Source organism: Pseudopipra pipra, chromosome 6, assembly GCF_036250125.1.
Source record: "Pseudopipra pipra isolate bDixPip1 chromosome 6, bDixPip1.hap1, whole genome shotgun sequence".
Classification (NCBI taxonomy): domain Eukaryota; kingdom Metazoa; phylum Chordata; class Aves; order Passeriformes; family Pipridae; genus Pseudopipra; species Pseudopipra pipra.
Window position 1 is genome coordinate 33016243 of NC_087554.1, and position 12292 is coordinate 33028534.

The 12292-nt window shown below is 35.9% G+C and overlaps 1 protein-coding gene across 8 annotated transcripts in view; it reads left to right on the forward strand.

Annotated features, from left to right (window-relative positions):
• Nucleotides 1–212: 212 nt before the first annotated feature.
• Nucleotides 213–12292, forward strand: part of FMN1 (formin 1) — a 187712-nt gene continuing 175632 nt past the window's right edge. For 3 of the 8 annotated variants that reach the window (XM_064658464.1, XM_064658471.1, XM_064658469.1), the window contains exon 1: nucleotides 214–348. The gene's annotated coding sequence lies outside the window, so the exon portion shown is untranslated. Of the gene's footprint in view, nucleotides 349–12292 lie in introns of all 8 variants that reach the window. The other 5 variants (XM_064658465.1, XM_064658468.1, XR_010431342.1 and 2 more) reach the window with 4 other exon arrangements.

The window sequence follows — 12292 nt, forward strand, 5'->3', positions numbered from 1 at the left end:
CCGCAGCGGCGCCGCCCCGCGCGCCCCGAGGGCCCCGTGCCCGCCGCCGTGCCCCGCGCGGAGCGTCCGCGCGCCGCCGCGCAGCCCGCCGATTGGTCAGACGGCCTGGCAGTCCTGACGCCCCCCCGCCGGGAGCGAGCGGCGGGGCGCGCGCACAGCGCGGGGCTCCGCGCCGGGAATTAGCCGGGAATTAGCCGGGAGGCGGCAGCGGTCAGGGGGAGGAGGGGGGGGGTGGCCGGGAATAGCGCGGGGCAGCTGCAGTCCTGCAGCTACTCGGCATCTTGTGTCCTCCCCTGCGCCTGAAACAGCAGCAGGAGCATCGCAGCCCGGGGCGCTGCTTCTCGCAAGGTAATACTCCTTCGTTCGCTTGCCCACCGCTCTGCCCATCTGCTCCGTTCCCCGCAGTGGCTCTGTCGCGATCGAGTGGATTACAGAAGAAACCCACTAACTCAAGACTGCGGGAGGGGGTCTCTTTAGTCCTCGTTAGCATCTCGTCTGCTCTCTCGGTGGTTATTTTTAGATAGCTTCTGCGGGATCACGAGGGCTGGGATCTCTTAGTTTCTCTCGCAGTCCTAAGAAAGTCCGTAGCTTTCCTCCTTCCCTCTTTCCTGCCTGGGCTATTAGTGTAAATTATTACTGAATTACTTCCCCCCCCCCCCCCCCCCCCAAATGACTCTTAAAACTCTTTTTCTTCTAGTCTGATGTGCGGGATACGTACAGATAAGCGGGGAATGCGGATTGTTATAATTCTGTAGCATTTGATGGGTGCAAATGCCATCAAATGCGCTCAGGAGGGCAGATGAGTGGGAAACACGTGATTAATATTTACAGCGTTCAGACAGTCTGTTACTCGATGTCGCAAAGCTTATCGGAGTCACCGCTGCAGATGAGGTTAATGAACTGTTACCCTGCGTTAGAATGCGTTTGTATACTGACATCTGCTAATATCTTTTACATACAGGAAAAGGACACATACTGACGTTCTGGAGAAACCCTTCTCTTGCTGTTTTGCACACTCTCCTTTCTTTGAATGCAATATTAAATCACATTATGATACAACAGAGAGTTGGTCTGGGAACTGTATATAATTAGTTCTTCCAGCTGTCCCACAGTCTTGTCTTGTGATACTTGTTTTCTCAAGAGCGTAGCAGGAATCATAATGAGTCCTTACTTTTCTTGTAGCTTCACAGAAAATCAATCGATTTTAAAAAGTAGCTGAGAAATTACAGAGAAGTTTTGGTTATGTTTCTGGTTTTAGTTATTTATTTTTACCCATCCTTTGAATTGTTCATGATGGTTTAATAATCATTTTACTTGTAGAAATGTCTTGTGCAAGTGTTATCATTAAACCATTCTGTACACATTTAAAGATATCTCTACAAGCATATCAGTAGTATTCCTATGAAGTTTAGGTAAATCGCACATAATATGCTGGCACTTTCACCTTTCAGGTAGTTTGGTACTTGCAGGTGAATTGGCTTGTTTGGGTAAGTTTCAGCAGAAACAGTTAAACAATTTCGGATTAAATGGAGAGTGGAAGAAAGAATAACTGCTTTTTGCATTACTATGAAAAAGAAACTGTCAGCTCATAACATCATTAAATGAATTTGAAGGACCGTAGTCAGAATGTCTAGACATAGAAAGTTGCAGTTTGGTATGAATCAAACTATCGTGTGAGCAATGGAAATTAGTTTTGAGTTCAGCCTATCTCACTAAAAGTCAAGTGCCATGAACATGCATGTTCCTGTATGGGTTTTTTAATAGATATATGTGTAAGGTGGACAGCTACATGGGCATGGGTGACTTAATCATGTAGTAAGTAGAGAACAGGACAATGTTTCCCTAACATTTTGCAACTTGTTAAGATTGAAATAGAGGCATGGGGAAAAGATTAGACTCTCTGTAGAGATTTTCTTACCTAGACAGCTATTTCCAGAAAATTTGGAATTTTCCTTTCAGTTTCTGTTTACAGATTTTCCTATCTCTAAAGAGGAAGTGATAGGCAAATACCAAATAAAAATTGGGAAATAACTGTTTTTAAAAATAAATGCCAACTTTATGCCGACATTTGTCAGGATATAAAAATATGGTGAAGAGACATTTCTGTCTGGGATATGAGGTGTTTTTTTTGGTTGGGTTTGGGTTTTTTTGTTTAACTAGGAAAAGGTCTAGGGCCTTTACGATATCGTTTAACAGGGTGATCTTTTCTTAAGCTTTGGTCCTGCTGTAACTTGCACAAATAACACGTTTGAAAATGGAACCAAAAGTCAAAAGCAGCCTATGCAAATAAACACAAATTATACTCTCTAGAGAGTGGTCAAGAGTAGGAAAAGAAAAGCAAGAACAATCATAGAGGTCTTTGTTAAGGCTTGAGGGTTGGATGGCTTTTTGCTTCTTGCTATAGTATTTAGGAACTGAATGAGTTCAGTTCTTAAAAAAAATTTTCCATTTGCCTTTGTGTTGCTGTTTTCAAAAATTAGCATCCCTTTTTCCACCCCATCTTCTTCGAATCTGAGAAAGTTAGTCAGCTTTTAATTTTTCTTTAGCTCTTTTGACATGAAATATATTGTTTTTCTACCTTTGATCTCGTATGACTTGAAAATATATATAATCTGAATGTATATTCCATTAGCTTTTAAGTATCAGGAAGAGTGCCAAAAACGCAAGAAACTGGCCATCTTGGAGTGATAAAATAGATATAACTCAGTGGACTCTGAACCTTAATCAAGTATAAATAGTTTCTAACATTTCAGCATGTTTTATATATTTAGACATTACTCCTTGATGACAGCCTCTCTTTTTATGTCACTGCTGTAGTTTGTAGTTGTGACTTGCACATATTTGGGTGACAGTAGGAGCAAAGACTGCATTAATATTTTAGTGACCAAGCAGAAGTTTGTTCTTGTCATTTTTGTTGATTTTTTTAAAAATCTGATTGTATGTCTAATGATCAGAATAGTTCAACCCTCCTCTGTGGCAGTGGAGTCTGTAGAGCCTGAATCTGCCTGCAATCTGAGGGAGGTTTTTTCTTTTTGCCTTGATCACTTCGCAGTCTCATGCCATTTCATTACATCTTTCCAGATTAATGTTTGCGATTTTGCTTGCCTGTAAGTGTTGCCAGACTAGATACATGTGGCGATAATGGAGGGTTTAGTATCTCCACAAGACCATATATGTTTTGTTGATTTGTAATTAGAAAATTACATAGGGCCTTTAAATTCTCATTATTGAATTGCTTCTGTCCTCCGTTTAGAGAGTCATTGAGTCTTACAGATTATTTTAAATGGCGCTACTAAAATCTTGAAGTAAAATCAGTATTTATTATGTTAAGATGACAATTTTCTCAAAGACATTCTTTTTATCCTGCAGTATTGTAAGCTTATTACATTGAAATACTGTGTCTTCATGTGTTAATCTTATTGGTTTTTTTCCCATGAGGGGTTTCATGTTGCTTAAGTTATAACACCCTTGGGGGATCTATGCAACCTGTTTAATCTTAAAATAATTTGAGTTTTATAAACCCTTTAAAACATCATTATTGGTAAAAGTGCATTTGGTGTTGACAGACTTGCTGAATCTAATAAAAATTCTGTGTTCCATGATAGGACACAGACCAAGAAAATTGCTATGACAAATAAACAATTAACCATTTTCAAGACTTTTAAAAAGGTTAATTCATTTGCACTTAGGACTAGTAAAGCAGACTAAATGTATATCTAAACCCCAGTACTTAATATTCTTACTTGTTCAACAGGCCTTTGGAAAACCTATAATCTCTCCTAGCAGTTGGATTTATAATTTTTTTGTTAGTTGTAGTCATATGTCAAAACCATTTAACTATGGATGAAATTCTACTAGAAAGAAGTTGCGCTGAAGAAAACAAATGCAACCATAGTTCTCTGATTTAACACTTTTTTGTTTGAAGTGTTAATATGATCATCTCAATTATATCCCATTTTATTTAGTACAGCCAAGGTTTTCAAAACTTGAATAATAGAATTTTTGAAACAACTCAAGATTCCTTAATAATAAAGTAATTTCAAGACCAGTAAAATTTTTGAAGAGGGAAAAGTTAAAAATATTTCTGAGTTTATTCTCAACCATTGCATTTTTTTTTTTAAATATGCATAGTTAAAAATAGGTTTGTTAACTTGTCAAATACATTATTCCAGAAAATTGTTCTTGATTCTTAAGAACTTACTAGGGGGCAGTGTTTTTGACCTTTAGTTACAGAAAAATATATTTAAAACCTGCTGGATTTTATGGAGAGGTTCTTCTAAGGGTATAAAATGTTGTTATGAGAAGTTTTTTTAATTGCTGTTATTATTCTTTAAATTCTATTTCTCTTTTGTCTTCAGCACTGAAGCCTCCTTAGCACTTGCACCTCCTTTTGCACCTGGAATTGCTTCCCTTGCTCATGAAATATCTCAAACATTTGCTGTAACATAACCATTTAGTTTTCTTCTTTGCTTTCCTTAAATACTGTATTGACTTTAAACTTTGGAATATATGGGCCACGTATGTCTCTCAAAGTGATGTTTGGTGAAAGATCTTTGATCTGAAAGGCTATGTACTAAATGTTCATTTAAATATCATCATGACACTAACAAGCATAGGCATTCAATAATTAAACAAATAAAAATGTACTTTCTTGCTTTAGAGAACTTAAAGATATTAATACAATACAGAACAAGATGCAGTTCTTTTTGAAATGTTGGCTGTCTGGACAAGAAAAATTAAAGCTTTTGGATAAAGATTAACAAGACAACAATTGTTTTATTTAAAAAAGGTTTATTTAATTCATGTTGGTTTTCTGTAGAAATATCCTATACTTGCTACCAGAAGTGGAAACAAATTACTGTGTATCCTGTAAAACTTACTCATTGATAAAAAATGTTTTATTTTAGGGGGTTATTTATCTAGGTTAAAACTGGAAAAAATCATGTGTGCAGTTTATGACCCAAGTCTAACATGTACAAATATGATATTGCAAGTTCATATCTTTTTTTCACTATTAATATGATTTGGTTTTTGTTTTACTTTTCCTGATAGCATAGTATGTTTCTGTTGAAATATGTAAAGATTATGTTTTAGACACATGAATAGAGGTCTGTACAAGCTTGTTTGGTCTAGTATAGTTTTTTGTTTGTTTGTTTATTACTCGAAAAGCAGCTGACTATTAATTAGTGCAACTTTTCATTAAGACCTCTGTAGCATGAGACAAAAGATTTTTTCCTTTTGCCTGTAATTAATTTTTACATCACTATGAGAGTTCACCTGAGTATTAGCCACAATCTCCTGTATACATGGTTTTCTATTTTAAGTTACAAAATTTCATTGAGAGTATTCATCTTAGGTACAAAAGATGTAGGGAAGGTGTTAGTGATGTTGTAGGGGAGGATTATTTGTCTGAATAAGGTATATATATTATATTAATGCAACATCAGTAAAGCCCAGAATATCATGTAATTCTGTTATTGAGGAATGAACTCTGTCTTTATTTTAAGATAGGTTAAGTAATTCTAAAATTTATTTTAATTTCCAGATTTGGCAAAATACTCTTTTCACAGAGTATTCTGAGTTGGAAGAGACCCTCATGGATCATTGAGTTCAGCTGTTAAGTGAGTGGCCTGTACAGGGACAGAACCCACATCCTTGGGATTATTAGCACCATGCTCTAACCAGCTGAGCTAATCACAGGTTTTCTTACCAGCAAGGAGAGTTTGGGGTATTGTTTGTTTACTTCCTTGTTTATAAGTATCTTTTGAATCCCGTTGAATCATAACAGTTTGAGTATGCATCTTCTGCATAAGGTGAGAGTGTAAGTTCCAGTTGCCATGATAATATTGTACTGTCTACCTTCTGAATTTTGGGTAGATGTGCTCAACAGATTTTCATTTTCTGTATGTGGTAAAAAATGAAGACGACATGGTCTGGAATATGGTGAAGATGTCTTTGGTCTTCACTGAGAAAGGCAGAAATTAACTGCTGTGCTGGGTTGGACTGAGAGCCCTAGGCCAGGAGGGCAGCCTCATTCTCGGAAGTGCTGTAATATCTGTTAGCTCCAGGAATCTTCTTTAGAAGAGAAGATACGGGAATCAGTGTTGGTATTTGAAGCAGTCTGGCTTGTATTTCATTTATCATGCAAAATGGAGCTCCTTTCTGTTTAATCTGTCATGTAAAATAATCTTGTTTTTCTGAAACTCAGTTAAAAAAACCAGCAAGACTGATTACTACCAGCTACATTAAAGTTGTTCAGGCGTTTTTCATTATAAGACTCTCAGTTATAACTTTGTGACACTTTGATTATTTCAGCTTCAATTGTCCATACCAAATACTGCCTCCTGAAATGTTTTTCCTTGGGAAATCTCAGTAAAATATTAAACTGGAGAGGTGGGGTGAGAAATGACAAATATAACTTTGTGCTATAAGCTATTAAACTCATCTAAAATCTTTAAATTCTATAAGAGTTGCTGTTGCTGTCACTTAAGAAAATCTCCCTTACTTATAAGGCTGTGAATTTTGGTAATGACATTTTGCTTCAAATTCTATATGCTGGACGTATCTTTCTGTGGAATGCAGTGTTTTTAGTGGTACTTTGCATTCCAGAGACAAACTGAAAGGAATGTTTTTTGTGATATTTTCCTTTTAGTTTGCCTCTTCAGCAGTCAGGAAACTCTATTCTAGTCCAAAAGAACTGGAAGAAGGACAGTAGACTCATCTGCTCCCTTGGTTTTTTTCCCTGCCAAATGCCTAGGAATGAGATGGAGAGTGTAAAAACCTGACCGAAGTGTAGAGGGATTTTATTTGTTTGTTTAAAAGCATTATTTCTTGAAATAGTCTGTTTCAAACTGGCCATTGCTGTGTTGAGAGCGATTTCTTCAGGATATGTGTGCAGATCGCCTTTGCTCTTTCTCTCCTTTAATATCTGCTGGTTTGCTAGTTAATGTACTTACTACATTAAAGACTTTTCATATTTATAATAGCCATTGCAGATTTTTTTTATTAGCAACCTCTTAAACAGTGAAATCGTTGAATTTGTGATGGAAATCTCATTTGGTAACTTCTTCTGAATTAGTCATCTTTGTCAAACAGATTTTGGACATTTTTGCAGTGTGTGGTTGAATTCTGCCAACACAGTTTCATGAAGACATGTTGTGTGACATCTTTGATTTTTTTTTTTTTAACTTGCTGACGCAGTTGTGCCAGGAAAAAAATACAGACTGCTTTGCTAAATTGGAGTAGGCTACACTGGATGAGAATTTTCATGTCAGTCTCCTTTGGGGAAGACAGGTCTGTTTGCTTTCTGAAACTAAAATTGCAAAAGGTGTATTAGCACAGATAAAAATTTAAAAGAGAAGAAAAAAATCCACTTGCACAAATTATATTGTATATTTCCAAATAATTGCAGGTTATATTCAGAAAGTACTGTGAGTAAGAAACAAATGTATTACTTGCTATCAGAGTTTCCATTAGCGTCTGCTGGTGCTTCCAGTGCACTTCCATTTCAGTTTCCTTAGTCATAATACTGTTTGCTTCTGCAGGGTTCAACTCATGCCCTGACAAAGCTCTTCAACAGAACAGAATTATTTGTCTTCCTTGAATCACTAGTTGTTCCAAGCCTTTATTTCCTTCTTTGTACTCAAGTTCAAATGTAGACCTGACAGGAAATTATTTTCTTCTGAAAGAAGAAATGATACATTACATTTCTTACTCAACCTGCAGTGTAGTAATAAAACTCTTACCTGGATATTTAAAATAAATATTAAAAAATAGAAACTTTAAGTATTACATGCCCTTTTTTTTTAAATTTCCCCTACTCTTTTTACTGTTCAAGAAAAGTCTTATCCAGGATTTTTTTAAATATGCATTATTTATTTATTTATTTTCCATCAGTTTAATTTTTTCTAGTGTTGAAAAATTCAATGACTGTTCCTAATTTTTTCCTTTTTTAAATTTTATACTTAACTATGTCAGAAAATGGGTTTGAGGAATTAGAGGAATAATCCTATAAATTTTTACGTATTTCTTAGCAGTTTCTATGTGTGCTCCATGGTTCTCTCTTCTTTTGTTCATTTTCCTTATTCCTGTTCTCTCTTTTGTAATAATGCATTAACAAGACAAATTGAGTTTTAAGTCTTTGACCCTCTTAACATTTCTGTGAAATGATAATGTTCTGTTTCAACTGTAATCATAGGCAGAATATAGTGTTTTAAAAGAGCTTTCTCTACGTCATCTGCATTGCAGTATCATTGTTAAAATGTACATCAGCTTTTAGATAAAATATGGATATTATAAAGCCTGTAATTATCACTCATTTCAACATTATGACTCTGTATAATCTCATGTGTAGCTTCCTCTTTTGTTAATAAACAGCAATGGATTGTTGTTCACAGAATGTGAAGAGAGTGATACAAATTACTTCCTTAACAAAATTATGAAAACTGCAATACATTTTCATGTTTTACAGGTCATGGGCAAAAAGTTGGGATGTTATTTGTGTGTTATAAGAGATTTCAGTAAGATGCTTAATCTAGATGAAAGATGTATAAAATATTATGTGAACTCTGAGATGCATTAGGTGACAAAATTTAATAGGAAATCTAAAAGTGCATGTTATCTGGAGATTATAATTGCTTTTCATTTGTGTTCCATCTATTCTCATCCAAGGTAGTTTTAATACAGAAAGGGTTCTTTTGTCACGATTACCCTACATCCATTTCTTTGATTCCTGTTGTATAGACCAGCTCACCAGTTAGAAATTATTTACCAAGGCTGTCTTGTGGCCTCAGAGAGCCTTGAGAGCTTCTGAGAATCCAGAAGCATTTGTTTGTGGTGGTTCTTCACATATGTGGCTTTAATGGGGAAGTACTGGAGTGAAAATGAGACTTTGTGGTTGCAGAATTTAAATGTCCTGGTCTTGTCGTATGTTGATATTGCACTCAGTATTGCACTCCATTGTTGATATTGGAACTCAATAAGAAAGAAGATAGTTTACTTATTTATGCACTCAATTCTGTTGTTTTAAAGGCTATATAAACTACCTGGCCCATGTATACTATGCTAATGGCCGTTTACCTTGGAAGGTGCATTTGGCTCTAATGCATCAGAAGTGCTGGGTAACCTGGAGTTTCTATTAGTGTTGCAGGAATTCAGCTAATTTGCTGAAGCCTGTTAACAGTTTGTGAATCAAGGGATTCTGCCTAATATAATGTCCTACAGGTCTGAAATGTCATCTTATATTTGCATACCTTTTAATCATAAGCAATGGGAAATTTCCTTATAAAATATTAAAATCTGTACTTTCTAGTCAAGGCTGATCTAGCAGAAAGAAGTTCTTCGTGCCGGTCCTGCCTAGGCTAACACACGTTACTTCAGAAGTGTTAGTCTGTCAAAGCTGTATTGAGTAATTTTTTGTGTTGGAAGAAAGATCAAGAATTATTTGGCACAATATTTTGCTGGAAGTAGGTGCAAAGAGTGATATGGTAACATATATTCTTTAAAGTTAGTTTCTGTTCTGGGAATTGGAATTTTTCCATTTTTCAGAAAGGTGGGCATGGTAGAGGAGCACTTACAGGAAAATATCTTGCGTTGTTGAGATGGACTATTGGTTTGTCACTAGAAAATGGGTAATGCTCAAAGTTTTGTATTTGAGAAGAGAGGTTTCAAGCACGTATTTATGGCTTCAGAAATCTTTGATTAGCTTCTGGCATTTTACAAATAAAGGGGTGTTTTCCACGTTCTCCTGCCCACTGTAACATCTTCCCTCCTTGTTTTTCTCTTTTCTGTTTTGAGCTTCTATTTCCTGTCATTCTGTCTTTCAAATACAAAATCATATAGGAAAGGGGTCAGGATTAAAACATGGATATTAAGGGGTATAATTCAAATAGGGTTTTTTTAAGTTTGATAGTTGATTTTTCATAGGGATTACAACACAAATATCAGGAGAAACATTTTTACAGGAAGCATAATGCTGGAAACCCTCTTTTATTTTTTGGGACCATGTATCTCCTGTAAAATGGAAGCTACTAACACAGGAGTATGTCAGCCTTTTCTGGAAGGAATACTGTGGAGAGCTAAGCTGTTTTACAAGCAACCCTTATTAAGAACTGCACTGCACAGGAACGATCAGTTTCAAGGACACCATTGACATTATATACATCTCATCATAGGAGCAAAAATCTGAATAAAGGGACTTTCTTTGTACAACTGAAAATATTTGTCAGGAATTGTGATCTTTTCTAGAGATCACTGTACTAAAAATATTTTATTACTCAGAAACTACACTCTTATTGACTTCAATAGAAGTCAATAATTTCTCTATAATTTTAGTTTTCCATTCTATGCATCTTTTAAACATTTTTAAGGCCAGGTGGTGTGAGTAATACGTGTATTTTACATTTGTTTTCCAACCTGACTAGTCAAACATAACACACATTTTTAATATAAATGGTGAGCATTAGTTCTAAACCCTAGAGTATCATCCCTGCTCTCTTCTGTCTCCTGTGCACTAAAAAGGTAATAAGCATATTTGCAGCTATTTCAAGGGAGACAGTGGTCTATAAAGCTCCAGAAACAAGTTTGGGATAGTTTAGCTACTGAGAATGTATTTGTTTCTAGTGAGGCACCATCATGTTATTCAGTCCACCATAAAATTTTAAAAACAATTTTAATTAACTTTACATGCCTTGTGTAGATTATCTTTTTGTTAAATTATGGCTTCATGTTTCAAGAGTTTGGATGTCCTCATCTTCAGATCACAAAGATGATGTATTCAGAGGGCTGGGTTTCAGATTTTTTTGTTTCATGGACTTGGTCCTGGATTTCGTGCTTGTTGGTGTGGAAATAGTTTGAACAGAATGACACAGCCAAAGGTTGCATTTATGGTTAAAAATTGGTTTTAGTATAAAAAGCTCTGCATTGAGGATTAACTTAATGACTTTCAACCCTGTGTTTTGTGTTACTGCTTTATGTTTCATCTGAATTTGTTGGCAAGGCTGTAATATGCTTTAATACTTCCCCTGTACCATTGCATGAGATCTGAAATTTAATAAAGCAGTTCTCTGTCTGGCATAGACTCTGTTTTGTATTCCTTAACACTCTCTTTGCTACTGTAGATCAGTATTGCAAAGTTGAGAAGAGCAGTATTTTAAACTGCTATTGCTAACAATACACACTATCATTCTAACCCTTATACAAGTACTTAAATACTCTAATTTTGGTGGGATTTTTGTGGTGTTTGGTTTTTTTTGTTGTTGTTGTTGTTTTGTTTTGTTGTTGCAACAATCCAGGAAATACAATGTAGGCTTAGTTGGAAACTTCATGTTATGAAATTTTTTTTATTTACGTCTAAGCTGCTGCAAAGAGCTGTAATACTTTGTCCTTACGAAGAGATAATAACTTTTTATCTTTCTAATGATAATATTTGTAAGTCAAGTGATAATTTGAAAGAACCTTGGAGAAACATGAGATTTTAAGCAGAAGAAGAAAATGATGGAGTTTGTCTCTGCTTGTATCTATCAAACAAAACAAATACTATGGTAGTTTCATTTTGGTTTCTTCAAGCTTGTGATGTGGAACAAGCTCTTCTGTTCAATTTTTTGCTACCTTTCCTGTACCACGCTTTTTCTATTGTGATGTGTTAATTAGCTACATAACAGCACAGAAAGTTAGCCATGGTGTGCTCAGAAACAGGTTGTCACTTAATGACAATTAGATACTAGGGAGAGCTGGGAAAGTTAGGAGTTTCAATTCTTGCTTAAGTATCAGGGAAAGGAGGAAGACCGTCTGTCCTGCAGTAAATGATGCATCCTCGTAGAGAGAAAGAACTGCAGCAGTGGACTCCTGGCTTTCTAAGAGAACATTTTGAACAGCAAAATGAATAGAATGTGTTGCTGTAAGAATTTGAGGGCCACTAAATCTGGACATTTTTTGTTGTTACACTAAAAAAAAATCCATCAGCAGAGCAGGTTTGCTTCTCAGCTGCCTATTTAAAACTCTCAGCTGTTCTTTCCAGTTTTTAGATATCTCTGAGTAATAGCTTTTCTCCTTGAAGCAGTATTTCTCACAAACCCATTGCTCTGCTACTACTCATTGGAAAGTCGCACAAGAGAAACAACTGGGAATTATGCTGAATATTGCTTTCATTGCTCCACACTATGTGTTCTGTAGTTAAAATTTTACCTGTGTGTGCTTTGCCTAAATGTGGCTTTAATTTACAACAGTTCACTCCTTGTAGTGAGGTTTGCAATGGAAGTAATTTTATAAACAGATTGCAAGGTGAACAGAGAAG